General features: G+C 45.8%; 1 long non-coding RNA gene across 1 annotated transcript; it reads right to left on the reverse strand.

The window, feature by feature from the left end:
- Positions 1-1,409: 1,409 nt before the first annotated feature.
- Positions 1,410-11,693, reverse strand: LOC142819167 (uncharacterized). The gene is made up of 4 exons (XR_012896962.1): positions 11,516-11,693; positions 9,970-10,112; positions 4,351-4,786; positions 1,410-2,331 (listed from the first exon to the last, which is right to left on the reverse strand). It is a non-coding gene; the product is annotated as an uncharacterized LOC142819167 (long non-coding RNA).
- Positions 11,694-18,840: the final 7,147 nt, after the last annotated feature.

The raw sequence follows: 18,840 nt of genomic DNA on the forward strand, positions 1-18,840 counted from the left end.
TCCCCACACCTCCGTCATGTTTGGTTCCACCTGAACAGAACATTGTTTTCCCCCAGAAGTTATCATACCTCGCTCTTTCCATCTAACTTCACAGAGTCCTAGGGTGTCAATTTTATATCTGTCCATTGCTTTGATTATCCGTGTTAATTTTCCTGCATTATTTAGCGTTTGTACACTCCAGGTAGCTATGAACACACTATTTTGGCTGTCAGAATTTTGATCATCGCGTGGGTGACTTCCTGGTGGATCTGATCATCCATTGTCAAGTGCACATCTGAACACTTTCTATCCTCGTGCTGTGATATTTGGTTTATGCAAATAGTTTCTGTAGCTAGGAAATATTGACAGCGATGGGAGGCTGTCCCATCAGCCAACACTCTTCCCTTTTGATCTGAGTTTGGGGCTTGCCCTGGTGCAGCTGTGTCTATTTTGTATGTCGTTAAGAGCAAATAGGATTGGACATGTCCAATTAAAGGTTATGGTAATGGGTTAGAGCTTTGATAGAATTTGTGTATGAGAGATAACAAATCCCAGGTTTCCTTACCCTGGAAAGGAGGTGTATTGGAGAGAATTGGAAGCACTTCGGACTGTGTATGTATTTCAGATTATGAATATGAAATGATCAATCTCTCAGTAGCGACAGATGACAGACCACGGAGCAATAGTCTCAAGTTGCAGTGGGAGAGGTCTAGGTTGGATATTAGGAAAAACTATCTCCTTAGAAGGGTGGTGAGGCACTGGGATGGGTTCCCTAGGGAGGGGGTGGAATCTCCATCCGTAGAGGTTTTTAAGCCCTTGCTGGATGATTTAGTTGGGACTTGTCCTGCTTTGGGCAGGGGGTTGGACTTGATGGTCTCCTGAGGTCTCTTCCAATCATAAGATTCTATGTGGGCTTTTCACAGTCATCAATGTGTGATGATCTGGAAAGGTGCATGATGGACACATCTTCAGGAACATTGGCCTATACAGAAAGCTGCAAGTGGGGACCTTCTTTCCAGGCCAGTTGTGATCAGACATAGCCTACCCCTTGTAGCCCTGGCTCAGGAAACTAAACCTGCTGTACCTGGACAGCGGAAAGGAATGTTTTAACAACAGACTAAGAAAGTGCTGCATGGTGGTAAATGAACCTTTGGGAGATTGAAGGCAAGATGGAGGTGTCTCTGTGGCTGGTTGGATTTCACTGAGGGCGATATTCACATGGTTATCGTGGTGTGTTTTGTTTTGCATAATCTGTGTGAAAATAAGCGGAATTATTTGCTTAGGGTTGGAGCACTGAGGCATAATACGTGGCTGCAGAATTTGAGCAGCCAGACACTAAAACTACCAGAGGAGCGCAAAGGGATGCTGTCAACATCAGGAGGTTTTGGGGGTGCACTCCAAAAATGAGGGTCATGGAAACAATCTCCGTAAATGTTGCTTACATGTCCCCCTTCTAAGCAACATGTAATCAGGAACTTGACTGGTCTGCACTAAATCAAGGGTGGGGAACCCTTTTTGGATTAGGGGCTACTAACCCACAGAAAAATCAGTTGAGAGCCTCACACAAGTGAGTAGTAAAGAGAAAAAAATCAGAACCCCTCCAGACCAAGACAGAGAAAGATACTAAGACACTCCCCACATTCCCCTCACGCCCTAGAGCCTAGGGGGGCTGAGGCTAGTAGATTTTTTGTGCTCCAGCCCCACAGGAAGATAGCAGAGGAGGGTCTGGAGCACGAGCATGCACTCCCCAATGCTCGAGGGAAGTCCCAAGCCTCGAGGGCCAGATCCAGGCAAGCTGGGGGCCTCATCCAGCCCTCAGGTCTTAGCCTCCCCTCCCCTGCACTAAAAGGAAGCATTGAAACATTCTGAAAGTGTGTCTTTATCCATTAGCTAGCAGAGGCAATGACACCTCTGCCACTCACTTGGTAAAGGAGGTGCTGTCAAAGGGTCACAACTCACTGTTGTGTGTTATCACAGTTGGGACAGGGGGGTGGAAAATGTGGACTCCCAGAGAAGGAAAAGGAATGTGATGGCTTGGGGGGAGGGGTTGGTGCACACAGAATTTTGAAGGTGCTGTGGGAGGGGTGACCCGTGTCAGCTCATGGTGTTGCTTCACCAACCGCTGTAAGATCTCAGTCTGTTCCTCATGACCCGGATTACGCGTCCTGAGGCCTGTCTAGCAAAAGCCTACTTGTCCTTGTGGGCCCTGGGTTCCCTTTCCAAGCGTTGTTCCCAGCAGCTGCTCTTACTCCCGGACTGATTTAGCACCTCGCAAACCAAATCCTCCCTGTTTCTGCGAGGGTGTCGCCGTATCTGTAGGAAGTGCTCCGAAGCACCGTGCATCGCCAAGCTCTGTGAAATTAGGCACAAAGCACAAAAGGAATCTGTTCCCATCGAGTCCTGCATTGTAACATTTCACTTGTGCAGGCTGAACCTCTCTAATCTAGAACGCTCTGGTCTGAAAACATCCGTCGTCCAGATTGATTTCATTATCCAGATGTCCACTTCTCCTGAGCGTGGCCAAGTTTCCCATAAACCCAGCAGTCCCATAAAGTTGGTTTATAGCCAACAGTCTCCACTCTGAGTTCTGTGCTGTTATTTAGCTCTAATTTACCACTAACTGTTCTCTCTAACAGCCTAGTAAGCAGTAGAACTATTGATAATTCTGCTAGACAATATTGACCTCTCACAGTCTGGAAAATTCTCTGGTTCGGAACCGGTCAGGTCCCGAGGGTGCTGGGCTAGAGAGGTTCAGCCTGTATAAACCCCTTTCCCACCACTTTCACTCTCTCTCCCACTGCCCCTTGAAAGGAACGCATCTCCCAAGCACCGTACTGATAAACTGCAGGCAGGTCTAGACAATTCCCTTTGCAGTAACTGTCATGTTATTGGAATTTAAGGGGCACAGCCAGATCACTGCCATGTGAGGTGTCAAATGAAAACTTATGTTTTACTGATTCTATGTATGCTATTCATGTACTTGTGTAATATCTGTATGTGGGGTTATGAATATGGAGTCTGTGCTTATACTGTGAATGCTTTCTGTCTGAGATAGAGCAATGGGCTCTGGACTGCCTGTTGTAAGAAGCAATTGTTCAGTCAATGACTATGCTAATTAGCGAGGCTCCAGGAACAATGGCTCTCAAGGTGCCCAATACACACCTGAGGAATGCATCTGGAAACCTGCAAAGCAACCAATGTTATGGCTGCTGACATGGGACACAGAGACAGGTCACTTGGCCATGTGATCCACTCCAGCTTGAATGGTACCAGGAATGGATATAAAGTGCCATGAGGTGGACTCCATCTTGTCTTCAATTCTGCTACTGATCCCAGATACAGCCTTGCGAGGGACACCATGTATAAAGTTCTACCAGTGCCAAGAGATATGACACATTACTCATTATCCATCTTGACATAGGATGGACACCAGAGACTTTTAAGATATCAGTTTATATCATCTCTGCTGAGAGCCTGCATCGAGCACTTAGTGACTGGTGCATGTAACGTATTCTCCTTAACATCCTTACTCTCAACCTTTTCTTTCTTTTATTAATAAACCTTTAGATTTTAGATTCTAAAGGATTGGCTCAGCATGCTCCTGTGGGTAAGATTCAAAGTGTAAACTGACTGGGAATCTGTTCTTTGGGAGCGGGAGAATCCATTCGGAGTAGGTGAGATTGGGTCTTATAACCCCTCACCCGTGTGTTAGGCCCGGGGCTGATTGTGGCACAGGGAGAGCTGGGATGTCTGAGGGGTTCTGCTCATGAGGCTTCCTGCTGGCCAGACTGGCAGCTGAAGCGCTCGCTGTGACTGATTTGTGGCCTATTTGGGAAAGGTCTCCAGTCAGGGGCTGTGAGCAGCCCTGGTTTTGAGCAATTCGCCCTGAGCGGATGCCCTCAGCGGTGCCCAGACCTGGCCCGGTCCATCACAGGAACATAGTCCTAATTAAGGCTCCACAGGTGGGTAGCACCATGGCAGACATCTATCTCCCTGCTCTGAGTACACAAGGAAACAAGGGCCTGACTTTGCCAGGTTTGTGGCTTTTGCCCTGCTCCGTATGCAGCCCACTTATATCCTCCTTGGGTTCCTGTGCAAGTGATTGGTGAATGGTATGGGTTCGTGTCCTACAGTGGGGGAGGGGACATAGTAACACTACCATGAAATCTGAAGCAGACAATTTACAAACAGCTCTCCAAGAGTTTCGATAGCCGCTCTCTGCGGGATTCCATTGTGATCATGGCGAGAATCAACATGTTCCTCGGCCACATCGATTAGCTACACAGGGATATGTGCAGCTCACAGAAACCCAGCCAGCCTCCCACTTCCCCATGCCCTTGGCCTGGCGCTCCACAAGCCTCATCCACTCACCCTGTGTTTCATCCCCTGCCTCTGGGCCCCTGGCAAGCAGTTGCTCAGACTATGTTCGTCAGCAGTGCAGAACAGTTCCTGGTTGCCAGACACATTTGGCAACAATGAAGAGAGCCCTGGGTCTTCATCTACCTCAACCCCACCTACAATTTCATCCTCTTCCATGCATCGGTTCTGTGCACCCCCAGTATCCACGGGCTCTCAGCAGTAGACGGGGGTCTCCTCCAAGCTCCTTATAGAAATGGCAGGTCTTTGGTGAAACACCAGAGCCTCAATTCACCTTACGAGCCTTATGATAGGTTTTAATCTTCACTCTGCTCTGCAGTGTTTCCCGCTCATACCCCTTTTCACACAAGGCTTGAGAAATGTGCCAGTATGTGTCCCAGGTCCTATGGGTCACTTGCAGCGGGGCCGGAACCGATTCCTCTCATCATACCTGTGGAAGAAAACAAGCCTTCACTCTGCGTTTGTAGCCAGAGGCAGTATTATTTTGTGCAATTGCAAGGGAAGCTGTGACCAGACGGGGGGGAACTCCCCCCTCCCCCACCCCGCCCGCTTCCCTGGGCAGATCTTCGAATACAAGCAGTTATAAAGCAGTATATATACTTTCCCTTTATGTCAACGGCTAACAGTCAACTTGTAGTTCCTCCCAAATGCTACCTTATCTCAAGGTCCTTGCTGGAGTCAACGTTCCATCCTTATCTCCATATGGAGGCAAGAGGCAACGGCAGCGCTTTTTACAGTTCTCGCACTGTTAGGCTACAGACTTAAGCCTAACTCTTGCTCTGCTACTGACAAACCAAAGACGGCTGCACACAAATCTCCTTTTCCCCTTTTCTCTGCCTCCACATACCCTGATCTGATCCAACAGCTCTGCAGCAGTCCAAGTGGGGGAGCGTTCGGTGCAATGGCCAGGCAGGGGCACTTGGGAAGATGCCATGAGACCACTGCATGCTGAACTAGAACACCTAGGGTGGATGTGGGTTCCAGGTGCTATGGTAGCAGGAAAAGGGATTTACATTTTGCCAGGCTTGCAAGGGGGTGGGGCAGATAGCTGGTCACCAGGGCAGCGGCTTTCAAAATGCTGATTAGAAGGACTGACTGGGAATTGTGGACCTCTTCCTGGAGGACAGAATCAGCAATAAAACCCCTCCAGGAGTCTATGCTACATGTTTGTCAACAATACAGCTTTTGTGGGCAAGAGAAGTACAGCATGTTAGTCAAAGAGAGGAAGAAGCTTTGAAATGTTTTGTAGACTAAAGATGATTATCATTAAGTAAATCTTTGATTAAAGTGGCATAAGACTCTCCAGACCTTCTGACTTCCCAGAGGGCAGACAATTGTTTCACCATTGTTTCCTGCATATTGTAATTTGGGGATAGGTTTGTGAATTTGCAAGTGCCAAACCTGGGCAATGGGTAAGCAAAGTAATTTGGAAATGAATTGACATTTGGAATTTGGAAATGAATTTGGTCTTGCCTAGAGCAGGGGGCTGGACTTGATGACCTTCTGAGGTCTCTTCCAGTTCTATGATTCTATGACATTCTTTGGTAATTAAGTAACTTGTCAAAACATCTAATTTTTACATCTAAATGTTTATCTTTCTAAAAAGACTTGTGATAAGACCTTGAATTAATTAAATCCACTTTTATTACAAATAAAGTGCAACATTCCGCGCTGGTTTATTTTGACATTTTAAACTCCTCTAGCCATCTTTATCTGGTTTCCTGATACTTCTTACTACTCTCTGAAATGCTATTTTGACTAAATAAAGCTCAGACATTTAAAATAATTCTTTAGTCTATACAGTCTCTAAAGAATAGGGATCATAGAGCAGTGAGAAACTAGTTGAGGTAATTGGTTAATCAAAACTATTTAACTACAATATGTAACTTTATATCAGCTCTTTCTCAGAATTGCCAGGAACTGATGTTTCAAAGAAGATGAAAGAAAGAGCAGATTGTACAATAACCGACAGATACATGAAGTTTCCTCCTCACCCACTCTTGGACTGCATTGGTGACAACTTTTTATTTCAGAAGGTTGAAAAAGCTACCGGGGGAAGCTGTTCTAGATTTGATTTTAACAAATAAGGAGGAACTGGTTGAGAATTTGAAAGTGGAAGGCAGCTTGGGTGAAAGTGATCATGAAATCATAGAGTTCACAATTCTAAGGAAGGGTAGAAGGGAGAACTGCAAAATAGAGACAATGGATTTCAGGAAGGTGGATTTTGGTAAGCTCAGAGAACTGATAGGTAAGGTCCCATGGGAATCAAGACTGAGGGGGAAAAACAACTGAGGAAAGTTGGAAGTTTTTTAAAGGGATGTTGTTAAGAGCCCAAAAGCAAGCTATTCCGCTGCTTCGGAAAGATAGAAAATATGGCAAAAGACCACCTTGGCTTAACCACGAGATCTTGAATGATCTAAAAAATAAAGAGTCGTATGAAAAATGGAAAGTAGGACAAATTACAAAGGATGAATAAAGGCAAACAACACAGGAATGCAGGGGCAAGATTAGAAAGGCAAAGGCACAAAATGACCTCAAACTAGCTACAGGAATAAAGGGAAACAAGAAGACTTTTTATAAATACATTAGAAGCAAGAGGAAGACAAAGGACAGGGTAGGCCCACTGGTCAGTGAGGAGGGAGAAACAATAACAGGAAACTTGGAAATGGCAGAGATGCTTAATGACGACTTTGTTTCAGTCTTCACTGAGAAGTCTGATCAAGGAATGCCTAACAGTGAATGCTAGTGGGAAGGGGGTAGGTTTAGAAGATAAAATAAAAAAAGAACAAGTTAAAAATCACTTAGAAAAGTTAGATGCCTGCAAGTCACCAGGGCCTGATGAAATGCATCCTAGAATACTCAAGGAGCTGATAGAGGAGGTATCTGAGCCTCTAGCTATCATCTTTGGAAAATCATAGGAGACAGGAGAGATTCCAGAAGACTGGAAAAGGGCAAATATAGTGCCCATCTATAAAAAGGGAAATAAGAACAACCCAAGAAACTACAGATCAGTTAGTTTAACTTCTGTGCCAGGGAAGATAATGGAGCAAGTAATTAAGGAAATCATCTGGAAACACTTGAAAGTTGGTAAGGTGATAGGGAACAGCCAGCATGGATTTGTAAAGAACAAATCATGTCAAACCAATCTGATAGCTTTCTTTAAGAGGATAACGAATCTTATGGATAAGGGTGAAATGGTGGATGTGGTATACCTAGACTTTAGTAAGGCATTTGATATGGTCTCACATGATATTCTTATCAATAAACTAGGCAAATACAACTTAGATGGGGCTACTATAAGTTGGGTGCATAACTGACTGGATAACCGTACACAGAGAGTAGTTATTAATGGTTCACAATCCTGCTGGAAAGATATAACAAGTGGGGTTCCGCAGGGGTCTGTTTTGGGTCCGGCTCCCTTCAATATCTTCATCAACCATTTAGATATTGACATAGAAAGTAGGCTTATTAAGTTTGCAAATGATACCAAGCTGGGAGGGGTTGCGACTGCTCTGGAGGATACGGTCATAATTCAAAATGATCTGGACAAATTGGAGAAATGGTCTGAGGTAAACAGGATGAAGTTTAATAAAGACAAATGCAAAGTGCTCCACTTAGAAAGGAACAATCAGTTTCACACATACAGAATGGGAAGCGACTGTCTAGGAAGGAGTACGGCAGAAAGGGATCTAGGGGTTATAGTGGACCACAAAATAAATATGAGTCAACTGTGTGATGCTGTTGTAAAAAAAGCAAACATGATTCTGAGATGCATTTACAGGTATGTTGTGAGCAAGACACAATAAGTCATTCTTCCACTCTAGTCTGTGCTGGTTAGGCCTCAGTTGGAGTATTGTGTCCAGTTCTGGGCACCGCATTTCAAGAAAGATGTGGAGAAATTGGAGAGGGTCCAGAGAAGAGCAACAAGAATGATTAAAGGTCTAGAGAACATGACCTATGAAGGAAGGCTAAAAGAATTGGGTTTGTTTAGTTTAGAAAAGAGAAGACTGAGGGGGGACATGATAGCCGTTTTCAGATATCTAAAAGGGTGTCATAAGGAGGAGGGAGAAAACTTGTTCATCTTGGCCTCTGGGGATAGGACAAAAAGCAATGGGCTTAAACTGCAGCAAAGGAGGTTTAGGTTGGACATTAGGAAAAAGTTCCTAACTGTCAGGGTGGTCAAACACTGGAATAAATTGCCCAGGGAGGTTGTGCAATCCCCATCTCTGGAGATATTTAAGAGTAGGTTAGATAAATGTCTATCAGGGATGATCTAGACAATGCTTGGTCTTGCCATGAGGGCAGGGGACTGGACTTGATGACCTCTCGAGGTCCCTTCCAGACCTATTATTCTGTGATTCTATGATTCTATGAATTTCCCATAAAATGGAAATTCCAATTGCTGCACAGCTCTAGATTATATAGCTGAACATTGTCTTAGCTAATTTCCTAGCTAATTTATTGTTATTCATATAAATGTCTGTTTGAATCCTACTAAGATCTTGGCCTCAATTATGTCCTTGAGCCAACGAGTTCCACAGGTTAGTAATTTTTTTGTGTGTTAAAAAGTCACACTCTCGATGAGGTGACTATCAAGTACATTCAATGTTATCTTTTTCTTGTAATATGAGAAAGTAAATGGAAGTGTAGGAGAAAGTGTCTAAAGCATGGACAATGCAGGATACCTGTCAAAATACCACAATAAAAAATCCAGAATTTACTGTATCACTGTCCTGAACTACTACATATGCTTCACTTAGTAACTCTGTTTCCCATGTGAATGAGCAATCCACATTTTTCCATCCATGGAAGCCAGTGTACTGATGAATTTTGCTATGAATTTTGCCCCATTTTTTAAAATTATAACTGTGAAAGAAGATTTGAAACTTTCAGTATGCAAAATGGCAACTGAAATTCGTAGCTTCCTAGAGTGCTGCCCAATACAAGTTTAAATCTTAGATTAGTTAGTTCATTTTTTCTAATTTGTTCCTGCGTGCATTACCCCTAGACTCCACTGTTGACTGAAACTTGAAAACACAGAGAGAGTGACTTTGGCCTTTGGAAGCTTTGTATGCATTACTGCCACTTTATGGGTGTTAAAAAAAAATCACGTGTACTGACTTACCAGAAAAGCTTTATCTCCTTTTGTTTATAAATCATAATTCGTTATAAATAGCCAGGCTAATGTGAATGATATATTCAAGAGAGACATACTACCGAGTTTAAAAGGGCAAGAGGATCTTCATATTTTGCAGTTTTAAGGTGTCTTTCTCTCAAAAAGATACCAGGGGGCTTCATGAATTATGTGTACACGTAATATCAATGAAGTGCAGCCACCTTTGAGCTAGAGGGTTGCAGCTAGGTAGCTAATTGACATACAGCACATTGAGCAGTATCAGAAGAAGAGCCAAAGGCACCGGGGCAAACAGCGTGATGGGGCATGTTTAGGACAAAGGACATTGTTATCTGTTTGCAAGTTCTAATTGATGAAAAGCTGAATTGTTATCTGCTTAGGGTCTGTAAATTCCCCTTATGGTTCCCCCTCCCTGAATGAATGCATGATGTGTGTGGGAAACTATTTGAACACGCAGTGGATGATGAACTTTTACTCACCCGAATTTGAGTGCACACGGCCTTCTGCCTAGAGAGCACTTGGCCCCCTGCAGTGCACAGGGAGAGCTGCTGCATGGCTTTTGTGGCAAGCTGCCCATCAGTGGCAGGTCACAGAAAGTCAGTTGGTACAAGATATGGATATGCTGAAAGAAAAACAACGTGAGCTTGTGAAAGAGTGGAATAGACCAGGCGCTGACAGAGAGGACGTTGAGGAAGGCCTATGGACCCAGAAGCTGCACATGGCCTGTGACATCGTCGATCCAACGAAGAGAGAGAGAACCCGAAAGGGGATCACCAAGCAGGACCTCCCAGGATTGCCCTCTGCTCGGATTGCCTGGCCAGCAAACTGGTTCCGGGGTCATCACGGGAAGGTACGGACAGCATGAACTCCTGGTGCTGGTGCTCAGCCTGTATTTTGTCGGCCTGTAAGGGTACGTCTAGACTACATGCCTCTAGCGACAGAGGCATGTAGATGAGGTTACCAGGCATAGGAAAATGAAGCGGCGATTTAAATAATCGCCACTTCATTTAAATTTACATGGCTGCCGCGCTGAGCCGATCAGCTGTTTGTCGGCTCAGCGCGGTAGTCTGGATGCATGGGGGTCGACATCAAAGGCATTTGTCGACCTCCCAGGTATGCCTCATCCCAGGAGGCATCGCTGCTATTTAAATCACCGCTTCATTTTCCTATGCTGGGTAGTCTAATCTACATGCCTCTGCCTCTTAGACGTACCCTAAGTGTGATTGTGGATAGTGAGAGTGAGCCTCCCTTTTCTCCTCCTTCCAGAGGAGGTTAAGGCAGTTAAAGCCATTTGCACTCGTTACCTCGTGGTCCCAATCCTTGTTAGGCCAAGGTTAGTTGCAAATAAACTCAAATCCCCTAGGGTTCCTTATTCCCTCCCCCGCTCACAACAGAGCAGGGAATGTCTGTTCGGATGGGATGGTTATTTGGGTCTCGTCTACTTCCAGGGTCTAAACACACACTCACCCATCACCACCTCCCCAGGCACGTGAAATCTAGTTTACTTCTTTCAAAAGGATGAAGGGCTGAGAGCCCAGAACACAAGCGAGGCAAACGGCATTGAAGTGTGTGCAAAAGGAAGGGCTCTCCTCTTCCTGTACAGCAAGGATGCCCCACCAAAGCACTGGCCCAGAATTTTCCTGGTGGCTCCCTTTCTGCTCTGGAGCACTTTTCTGATGAGTCCTGCTCCCCATAAGCTATCCCACTAATTCTGATGCCTCCTTTGAAGCAAAAGGGATCCTGTGGGCATATGAAGCGGACCAGTGTCTGAATGAAGGCCTGATACAACAAGTTGAGTCGAACGGCCTACTAGATGGTTTAACTATTATGGAAAGTAACTTTTTGTAATGGGCTCCGCCCTTCTTGTGAGCGCCCCTCGGTGGCCAAAGTTGTAGTTGCTCTACCTGGCTGTCTGCGGGAGAGGAAGTATCCGGTATGTGGCCTGTGGCTTCTTCTTACCCCCCGTTGTAGCTGCTGGGGTTTGTGTGTGTGTGTGCCGGGGAGGGGGGGGGGGCGTTGACTTACGGGCTAATCTTCAGCCGCTGGACCTGGTTCTGACCAGGTCTGAAGTCCAGCTCCCACTTGGAGCTGTCTGGAGTGTTGCTGTTCCCCCAGTCAGCCCATGTGAAGGAGGTGTACCTGATGGGAGCCAGGCAGGCTGTTTAAAGCTGATTGGAATCCGGCCACTGCAAGCCTGGAGACCTAATCAAAGATGAGGGGCTCCTAGAAACGACAGCAATCAGGACTGGATTCAGCTTTTATGGGCCCAGCGCCAAACATGGGCCTTGGTGGGGGCAATGGAGCAGGGGGCTTGATCCCCAGAGTGAGGGGCTACCTAGGTGCATAGCATGGCAGCTTGGCAGGGCAGCCAAGCTCCACCCAGCCCAGTGTGAGGGCTCTATTTACAGATCAGCAGTGCCAGACACACACTGTCCCATCTGGCCTTAGGCTGCCAGCCTGCCCCATGCTTTGCCACACATCCCTCTGCCTTACACCGGACTACCCCCCCACGATTCCCTATGGACAGAGCACCCACCCTTGGACTTGCTATGCCCAGAACCCTGCCACAAATGCACAGCACCCTACACACCACCACCCCTGCTCAGTACTCTCCTGCCCACAGCCCCAGCGCAACTGCCCTGTCTCCCACACAGAACCCCCACTCCTCACTGCCCCAAAACACAGCATGCTGCCCACTCACAGCCCAGTACCTATACTAGGCCCTCAAGAGACCCGCTCCCCCACACCCTGCACTCACCAGCCCTCTGGGAAGTGACCATATCTGTCAGGCTGAGCCCCCAGAGCAGCCAGGGTTGGTCCCTGGGTGGAGAATCATGCAGGCCTCTTGAGACAAGGTCAGTTCCCAGACTACTGCAGTAGGCAATGAAGTATGGGAAGGAGGTGGCAGCCCTCAGTGGAAAAAGAACATGTTAAGAACTATTTAGAAAAGCTAGACATACACCAATGCATGGGTCTGGATTTAATGCAGCCGAGGGTACTGAGGGAGTTGGCAGATGTCATTGCAGAGCCTTTGCCCATTATCTTTGAAAACTCGGAGATCAGGGGAGGGCCCGGATGATTGGAAAAAGGCAAATGTAGTGTCCATCTTCAAAAAAGGGAAGAAGGACAATCCAGGGAACTACAGACCAGTCAGTCTTACCTCAGTCCCTGGAATAATCATGGAGGGGATCCTCCAGGAATCCATTTTGAGGCACTTAGAAGCGGGGAAAGTGATCAGGAAGAGTCAACATGGATTCACCAAGGGCAAGTCGTGCCTGACCAATCTGATTAGCTTCTATGATGAGGTAACTGGCTCTGTGGATATGGGAGAGTCAAGCTTCTGCATCTGTCCCAGGCAGCTCAGCTCCATGGATACAGGTGGGGACCCACAGGTGGTGGGACACAGAGAGTGCTCAGAGACTGAGGTGCACTGGGGTCCATCCAGGAAGCAGAGAGAAGCTGGAGGGTGAGGTCAGGAGAGGGAAAGGAGTTCTTAGCTGAGTGCCTGGCAGGCTCAGAGGAGTAAGTGGTGGGCAGAGGGGAGAGCCAATGGGCTAGAGAGGTCTCAGGGTACAGTGCAAGCAAAGCAGGATGGTGCCCCTTGTGAGCATGGGCCCAGCTGTGTGGTGCAAGTAGTGCCATTGTAAACTCAGCACTGACTACAGAATAAGCAAATAATAATTCAACCTCCAACACTGCTGACCCTGTGGCTGCTGAGCCTAAACAAGGCCCTGGTTTTGTCAATGCCACACATAGAACTGTCTTGCCAAGTGCCAAAGCTGGGAGAGAAGATTGGCTCACTAACATGAAGCCTTTACCCTTGGGTTTCTCAAGAAGTTAACACACCGTGTTTAAGGTACAATTGATAATGGGATGTTGTAAACACTGAACCTGATAGCTCTAAAAGTCCCCTGCCAGGATGGTTAAAGAAAACACAGCTGTATTCCGAGAACTAGAAACGACTTTCGGGAATCATTCCAAGCATTAACTTCAGGATTGCTGTCTTGGAAGTGCGTGAGACAGGGAATGGGACATGGACCTTTAAGATAGCTCCTAGAAATCAAATCTGAGTCCCTTTTGGACTGCATAAACTTCCAGTATTCCCAGCCATGCCTTATATGGGGAAAACATATATAGGCAAAACATATATAGGCTTGATTTATAAATAACACAGAAGAAAGGAAAATGAACGGCTTACATACACAATTAAAGGTCATAGTAGAAGCATTGGCTGACAGCAGTGAAGAATAACACTTATTTAATTCTATTCTGCATACTGAAATCTGTTCTCATCCCTCTAGAATCTAAGCACCTTTCAGTCATGCATTACGCAAAGTGGTGTGTCTCAGCCATTCTCCGGAGGAGCGCAGTGTGCTATGGAGTGTCTGCTTTTGGAAGAGTTTTTTAATGGTTTGGTTTTAACGTGGCTTGTCACCAACAAGGAGACAGCATGATGTTCTCACCTGAGTGCACTGCAAGATCATGGACTGATTCAACCACCTGTCAAATAAGACTGTGGCTATGAACTCTTCTGAGAGCTTTCCTCTGCTACCAGCATTGCTCCCTGGAGGACGGGCAGAGTTCAAACTGACAAATCACCACGGTACCAAAGATGACAAGCCATAATCCTCACTAACGCTCTCCATGTATTCACAAGGTCAGTGTGGCATAGAATCATACAATCAAAGAGCTGGAAGAGACCTCAGGAGGTCATCAAGTCCAGCCCCCTGCCCAAGCGGGTCTTTTCCCTGCAGTGAAACTCTGGGGTGGATGGACCACATCTTGGGGTTAGAGTACAGCTCAGCCAACATCCCGTCAGTCCCTGGCCCCTCTGCTAGGTCTGCCAACAATGGGGCCAGTTCCATGACTGTGAGGGCAGGGATCTGGCCTGACACCTCTAAACTGATTCCTGATGGGCAACAGAACTGTTGTCAAAAGTGAGCAGTTTCCAGTTAACACTCTTCTGGCTGGATCTGAACTCAAGATCTAGGATCTGTGTGTCACCAGCTCCCGGCCCATTTCAGAGCTGTATAGATGTTTGTTGCTTTCTCTCTCTCCTCCATACAAGGGAGAGAAACAGAGCCTGGGGGAGTGTCAGGGTGCAAGCCCCCACCGTGCCTCAGTGCTCCCTGACTGTCCTCATCTAGCCCCTCTCAGGGCAAGTTACAGGCTATACAGGTTGCTCATCATTGGCCTTGGGGTTATCTCTACTGCCCCGCTTACCTAGGCTGCATTATAATCCGCATCCGAACCTGGGGCTTTGCCTCCAGCCCCTAGCCAGGGGGAGTCTTGGCTGGCCCTCTCCCAGCCCTAGCTGGCTATCCCCAGCTGGTCTCCCTCCTGGGAGCTCCTGCTTCCTCTGCAGTCAGCCCTTCACTGGCCCCCTTCTAAGGGAACTGTGCTTCTCTATATAGCTGCCAGCTGGGCCCTTACTCGCCCTAACGGCTTCAGCTGGCCTCTTCAAGCAAACTGTGCTTCACTAGATAGCTGCCAGCTGGGCTCTCACTAGCCCTAACAGCTTCAGCTGGCCTCTCTGTTCCCAGCCCCTGCTCAGGGCCTGAATCCTGGTCTTAAAGGTCCAGTGCAGGGCAGGCACCCTGTCACAGGGAGGATGAGAGCTAAAATGCTCAGGGCCAGTTCTTCTGGTGCAGCATGGCTCCATTTTTGCAGACCAGCAGCAGGACTCAATCTGCAGAGCTAGTTTATCCATCTGTAAGGACAGATCTATACAGCCGTGTTATTTTGGAATAACATAGTGCACATCTATATGACAAGCCTTTATTTTGAAATAATGTCGAGCTGGAGGACTCCTTACTCTGCCCCTTATTTCACGAGGAGGAAGGGAAGTCGAAGGAAGAGAGTTCTTCCTTCGACTCCTCGCTGTGCAGACAGAACCAAAAGCCAAATTGAGCTATTTCGACTTCAGCTACACAACTGACGTTGCTGAACTTGCGTCTCTTAATTTGAGTTTTGCCCTGCTGTGTAGACGTGCCCTAAGAGATTCAAGCTGCAGAGAGCGGCAGAGAGATTCTTACCTCCCCCCTCCTGCCAGTGGCACAAGGAACTCAGCCAGCAGAAAGGGGTGTGGCAGGGACGTCTTACACATGGCTATTTGCACTGGCACACATTGGAATAGGCCTGGCATTTCTCTAGCCTAGTGCACAGGTCCGGCTGTGCACTGAGCGGCTTAGGTGCAAGAGTATAAAGATTGTCCTTATGAGCTCTTTGTCTGTGCAGGAGAAGGAATTTTCTTGGAGGCCAGCCCCAGTCTGTGAAAAGAACGTCCCCATTGTGAACCTTACCGCCTTCCACTCCAGGTGCATTTCTTTGATCTTGCTGCTCTAACAGAAACAGATAGCAGCCAGGATAATAAAAGCACACTACCAAAACGAGACACCCTATTGCACATGCTTCTTCCAGTGGGAAGAGCAAGCACGTGGCAGATGTGTGGTCAAGTTACTCAATGCACCCTTGGTAGGTTGCCTAATAGTAAGACATAGAATAGCATGTACCTTCCCTTCCCACGCTGCTTTAATTACCAAAAGCTTTCATTTCTTGCTACATTACCGAAAAAGGAACGAGGGTCACTTAGAATAGAAATGTTTATAAAATGCAGTGTACATGATGCGTGGATGGGTCACGTACCCATCCAGATTGCTCAGTCAGGGCAACGTGCAGAGAATGGAGCACGTGATCCCCCAAGCTGGTGGTTCATTCTAATAATTAGATTTACCAAGTCAGCAACCAAGCAGCTTCTACAATACCTTGGTGGTTACTAAGAAACCCAAAAATACAGTTTACCTTCAGCAATCCAGCCCCATCCAGGCAGTCAAGTCAAATATGAGGATTACTTGAAATCTTGTTCACCATGTGTAAAGTTCTACCAATGCCAAGAGATATGACACCATTACTCACCAGGATATTTCAGACTTTACCCAAATAAACACTTATAGCCAATTCTTATGAACTAATCTAAGATTTAATAAAAAGGTCAACTACAGTCCTCTTGATTTTCAACCACCAATTTCTGCATCCATATGGGATCAATTGCATCCACATGGGATAAGATGCTCACTGAGGATAAGTCTACACTTACTGTGGATCGTACAACAATTGAGCCACCAAGGGTCAATTTAGTGCGTCTGCACAAATGACCCTCCTGTAGATGCCAATATTCTACTGAAATGAGAATCATAAAATAAATAAATAAGGGAAACTCTTTTATTGCACTGTCACTGCCAGACTCAGCATGGTAATAAATCAATTTAAACAATGTTGACTCCTATGGTTATTTACACAGCTGGAGTAGCATAACTCAGGTGTAGAGCTGCTGTAAGAGATCACAAGACATATACAAAGTGTCTGGCCATGAGAGATTGTCTCCCATCCCTTGGGTTCGTCAGGGATAAACTACACAGTTTTTCTCTTCTGCAGATTCAACTACTCAATTTTCCCTCTGAACCCAAGACACAGACTGTTCATTTTCAGAGTGTGTCTAGACTACACCTCTCTATCGACAGAGAGATGTAGATTAGGCACATCCAAATTGCTAATGAAGCTGGGATTTAAATATCCTGTGCTTCATTATCATAAAGATGGATGCTGCTTTTTTTTGACACGGAGCTTTTTTGAACCCCCCCCCCCCCCAGCAGTCTAGACACGGATCTCTCGAAAATAAACCCTTTATCAACAGATCCTGTCAACCTCATTTTTTTAGGAATATGGGATCTGTAGAAAAAAGGTTTAATTGCAACAGATCCGCATCTAGACTTCCATGTTTTTCGAAAAAACTCCATTTAAAAAAAAAGCGGTGGCCATGTTTATGCTAATGAAGCATGGGATATTTAAATCCCTGCTTCATTAGCAATTTTGACGTGGTTGATTTGCATCCCTCTGTTGACAGAGAGATGCAGTCTAGATGTAGCCCCAAAGTCAGTACAGAGACATTTGTGTTTTGACAACATCCAAACTGATAGCCAAGCACAGCCACTTGACTGTAGAGCTGTTCAAACTCCCTAACAATTTTCAGTTGATCTGAAATCTCCTTTGAGCTCTTTCTGAAGCAAGCTCAGTATGTCCATATCCATCTTTGGTCACTAGGTACCAACACACTTCTCTCATCCAAAGATGTTGTCCTAATCCCATTAGAATTGGCATTTCGAGGCGTTTCTCATTTCCTAAGAGATTTCTATGCAGAAGAGCTAGTCAGTGAACAGATTAATCATCTGAGAATTAGAGATGGACAAACAAATCTGGGCTCCTGCTAGATACCAAGCTGGCAGGAATTTCAAGTATTTAGGATTATAACTCAAAATGTTCTGGATAAATTGGAGAAATGCTCTGAAGTAAATAGGATGAAATTCTGTAAGGACAAATGCAAAGTTCTCTACTTAGGAAGGAACAATCATAGAAATGGGGAAATGACTATCTAGGAAAAGGGATTTCTGGGTCATAGTGGACCACAAGCTAAATATGAGTGATACTGTGGCAAAAAAAGCAAACATCATTCTGGGATGAATTAACAGGAGTGTTGTAAAGCAAGACACAAGACATAATTCTTCTGCTCTACTGCACACTGATTAAACCTCAGCTGGAGAACTCTGTGCAGTTCTGGGGTCTTTTCAGGAAAGATGTGGACAAATTGGAAAAAAGTCCAAGTTACATAAATAACTAATGGTCTAGAAAACTGACTTATAAGGGAAGATGGTAAGAATTGGGTTTATTTAGTCTGGAAAAGAGAATACTGAGATCGGACATAAAGCAGCTTTCAAGTATCTAAAAGATTGTTACAAGGAGGAAGGAGGAAAATTATTACCTTAACTTCTGATGATAGGACTAGAAGTAATGGGCTTAAATTGCATCCTGGGTGGTTTAGGTTGGACATTAGGAAATTTCTCTAACTACTGTATAAGGGTGATTAATCACTGGTATAAATTGCTTAGAGAGGTTGTGGAATCTCCATTGCTGGAGATTTTTAAGAGCATGTTAGAGAAAACACCTGTCAGAGATGGTCTAGATGGTGTTTGATCCTGCAATAAGTGCAGGGGACTGGACCTGATGACCTCTCAAGGATCTTTCCTGTTAGATTCTAGGATTCTATAACTAAGGTGTAAGATTGAATCATCAGAAGGATCTAGGCCATTCTGGAAGCCAATTCCTTCTCCTGGCTCTGCAATAGGATGAAGGCTTATGTATTTAAAGCTATAGAAATGCTAACAAAGACACCAATCTATATGCTGTAAGCTCCCTTCACATACCCTGGAAATATATTCTACATGCAGCAGTGTAATTTTAAAACAACCAGCAAGCACCTGTGAGCACTGTAAATAGTGAAATCCCCCGCCTGTGTG

The sequence above is a fragment of the Pelodiscus sinensis genome, chromosome 20 (genome assembly GCF_049634645.1).
Source record: "Pelodiscus sinensis isolate JC-2024 chromosome 20, ASM4963464v1, whole genome shotgun sequence".
In the NCBI taxonomy this organism is placed as follows: Eukaryota; Metazoa; Chordata; order Testudines; family Trionychidae; genus Pelodiscus; species Pelodiscus sinensis.